Source organism: Propithecus coquereli, unplaced genomic scaffold (genome assembly GCF_000956105.1).
Source record: "Propithecus coquereli isolate 6110/MARCELLA unplaced genomic scaffold, Pcoq_1.0 Scaffold235, whole genome shotgun sequence".
NCBI lineage: Eukaryota > Metazoa > Chordata > Mammalia > Primates > Indriidae > Propithecus > Propithecus coquereli.
The window spans coordinates 3,982,693-3,986,713 of record NW_012147897.1 but is presented as its reverse complement, the minus strand read 5'-3'; the positions used below and the strand labels follow the sequence as shown (position 1 = coordinate 3,986,713).

At 39.2% G+C, this 4,021-nt stretch overlaps 1 protein-coding gene across 1 annotated transcript in view; it reads right to left on the bottom strand.

Annotated features, from left to right (window-relative positions):
- Window positions 1–4,021, bottom strand: part of PPME1 (protein phosphatase methylesterase 1) — a 96,724-nt gene that overhangs the window by 16,899 nt on the left and 75,804 nt on the right. The window lies entirely within an intron of this gene.

The window sequence follows — 4,021 nt, the reverse complement described above, 5'->3', positions numbered from 1 at the left end:
AACTCCTGAGCTCAAACAATCCGCCCGCCTCGGCCTCCCAGAGAGCTAGGATTACAGGCGTGAGCCACCGCGCCCAGCTGGGAGTGTCTCATTTCTATAAGAACAGGGGCTGGTATTATTACTTGCCCTACATCCCTAATAGGACCCAATACAGGGCTGGGTACTGAGTAGGTACTTATTAAGTCTTGGATAAATGACTGACTGAAGGACTAGAGACCTCAAACTTACAACTCCAACCCCTCTGGTTTTTCTATTAGATCAGCCTCTGATGACTAGGGATGCATTTTTTCCTTTCTCTTTGGTAGATTAGATATAAGTAATCAGGGAGAACTCACACATACATACTAAAACCATTGTGCCAGGTACACATAAAATAATATGATCATAGGTAATCCTCACAATTATTCTATGAGGTAGGAATATTTCCAAACCTTTCTCTCCCATTTTACAGACAAGGAACCTTAGGTCCAAAGGTCCAAAGGCTCTTTGGACCTAAGGTTCCTTATATACCCAATAAGGTATATATATATACCTTATTATATAATATATAATAAATTATATACCCAAGTTGAACCATAAATATGGTATGTTTCTAGGATTCTATAACTAATTCAGCTGGTTTGAATACAGTGCTGGAAAGGCTATGGTTTGGGATCTATGCACACTTAACCATTGCCCTTCGTTTTATGGAATGTCCCTCATCCTAGCCATTTACTCTCTATACTCATGGGAGACTTTCTTTAAAACAGAAGGTGGTCTTGGTAGAATCCATACTGAGGAAAACAGGGGGAATATAATCTCATGAGGAACCATGATTACTTCCTGGACATAATGAAAGGCACCATTTGTCAGACTCTTCACCCACATTTTCTCATTTAAATCTCATATAACTGTACTGAGATATATCATTATCTCCACTTTATAGATGAAGAAACTCAAGATTAAGGAAGTTAGCAACTCACTCAGGCATCAAAACCAGTTAACAGTGATTCAAACCCAGGACTCTCTGATTCCAAGGCTTGTGATCAACAATGGTTTCAAACGCTATCCCAGTCCATGTCAACTGCTTTCAGACAGTCTCAGGGGCCATGTCTGATTCTCATGTGTGCCCAGCATCAAAGCACACATATGCACAGAAAGGGTGCCTAGGAAACGTTTGCTTGAATCGAATTTAAACCTAAAGTATGTGTCGAAGCCCAAGTTACCAACATCGGTGTCATAAAAATCACACAGTCCCAGCTCATGGTCCTGCTCCAAGCCTCAGGACACTATGGAGTTAAAGGAAAGGAAGGGCATAAAGGTCTGGGGTCAGAGTTTTAGAAATCATTCAAGAGCCTTTGAGCAACTATCGTGAAGGAATACATCTCCTGTGCTGTGGAGAGCCTGAGGACAGCTAAAAGAAGAGTTTAGATGGCAGGTGAGAGGGGTGAGTTGGACATTTAGCTTTGGGACTCATCAGTGTATAAATGGAAGTCATGAAATTGTCCAGGGAGATTAGTAAGAAGTGAAGAAGGGAGGTCAAAAACAGATTCTGCTAGAGCCTGAAACCTTGGTCTTGCAGTTGGCATCTCTACTTCCCACAACCCAGAAGTTGTGATGCCTATTGACTTTACCTTCACCAAGTCTTTCACCCACACTAAAGCAAGAGCCACCACAAAATTGGCCCTGCTGGGCCGGGCGCGGTGGCTCACGCCTGTAATCCTAGCTCTCTGGGAGGCCGAGGCGGGCGGATTGTTTGAGCTCAGGAGTTCGAAACCAGCCTGAGCAAGAGCGAGACCCCGTCTCTGCTAAAAATAGAAAGAAATTAATTGGACAACTAAAAATATATAGAAAAAATTAGCCGGGCATGGTGGCACATGCCTGTAGTCCCAGCTAGTCGGGAGGCTGAGGCAGGAGGATCACTTGAGCCCAGGATTTTGAGGTTGCTGTGAGCTAGGCTGACGCCACGGCACTCACCCTAGCCTGGGCAAAAGAGTGAGACTGTGTCTCAAAAAAAAAAAAAAAACAGTTTGGTACTGGCATAAAGACAAACAAACCAATGGAAAAGAACAAGGAGTTCAGAAATTAACCCTCACATATATGGTTAAATTATCTCTGAAAAGAATGCAAGACCACTCAACGAGGAAAGAACAGTGTCTTCAACAGATAGTGTTAGGACAGCTAAATAGATAGATATGCACGTGCCAAAGAATGAAATTGGGCCCTTATCTTACACCATATACCCAAATTAACTCAAATGGATTAAAGACTTAACAGTAAGATCTAAAACTATGAAACTCCTACAAGAAAACATAAGGAAAAAGCTTCATGACACTGGACTTGGCAGTGATTTCTTGGAGATAACACCAAAAGCACAGGCAACAAAAGCAAAAATTGACAAATGGTACTATATCAAAGTTAAAAACTTTTATGCATCAAAGGACATAATATACAAACCGAAAAGACAATCTACAGAATGGGAGAAAATCTATGCAAATCATATATCTGATAAGGTGTTAATATTCAGAATGCATAAAGAACTCCTACAACTCAGCAATAAAAAAATCAAATAACCTGATTAAAAAATGGGCAAAGGACTTGAATAGACATTTCTCCAAAGGTGACATACAAGTGGCCATCAAGCATATGAAAAAATGCTTAACATTACTAATTAACAGAGAAATGCAAATCAAAACCACAATGAGATACCAACTCACCCCATTAGGATGGCTACTATTTTTACTTTTTTTTAGAATTTGCATTTCTAACAAGAATGACTACTATTAAAAAAAGAGATAATAAGTGTTGGGGAGGATGTAGAGAAACTGGAACCCTTGTGCACTGGGTTGTAAAATGGCGAAACCACAATGGAAGACAAATTAAAAATAGAACTACTATATGATCCAGCAATCCCACTTCTGGGTATATATCCAAAGAACTGAAAACTGAGTCTCAAAGAGATATTTGCAAACCCACGTTCATAGCAGCACTACTCAAAACAGCCAAGAAGTGGAAGCAACTCAAATTGCCATCAATGGATGAATAAACAAAATGTGGTATGTATGTGTGTGTGTGTATAACTAAGCCTTAAAAAGGAAAGAAATACTGTCACATGCTACAGCAGGAATAAAACTTGAGGACATTATGCAAAGTGACAGAAGCCAGTCATAAAAAGACATACACCGTATGATTCCATTTATATGAGGTAGCTAAAATATTCAAATTTATAGAAATAGAAAGTAGAATCGTTGGTTACCAGGGGTTTTAGGGTGAAGGAAAAGAGGAACTGTTATTTAATGGGTATAGAATTTCAGATCTATTTAACAACAATGTGAATATGCTTAACCTTACCTAACTGTACACTTAAAAATAATCAAGATGGTAAATTTTATGTTATGTTTTTACCACAATAAAGAAAAAGAAAAAGATCACTAGATGGGGAGTCAAAAAACTTGGGTCTTCTAGGCCAGGAATCTTTGCCACTGACTTTCTTAGGTCCATTCCTTTGTCTGGGCCTTGATTTTCCCATCAGTAAAAGAAGACATAAAGGTACCTTATGGCTCTAATATTCTCACTTAACAACTAATTCCATTTTCTCCGATTAGGCATAGAACACTTTAAAGTCAACAGTAACTGCCACTTCAACCTAGAACCTCAGCGGGTCCTCTTTCCAGTAACACTTTCCTTTATGAGCCATTTCTTAAAAGAGATCAGTTCCACTGTCACAGACAGGGCATAATTTCACAAGCCCCTCCCATGCGCACATTGGACTTCATATGCAAATGATAAATTTAAGGTAAAAGAATCTTCAAAGACAGTATCTGCCTGATTACCCTGGGTGTGTCTCATAACTTCTGAGCCTCAGATTGTACACTGTAATATGGGAGAAAAGATCTCCCTTACCTGACAGGATGTTGGAAGGACCAAATAGATCATGCATTATTTTTATCTTTGTAAATTCAAAAGAGGCACAAATTATTATTCTGATCACTGACCTTATGAATGGCAAGAAGATCCTAATTAAATTAAAAATACTGTTAAA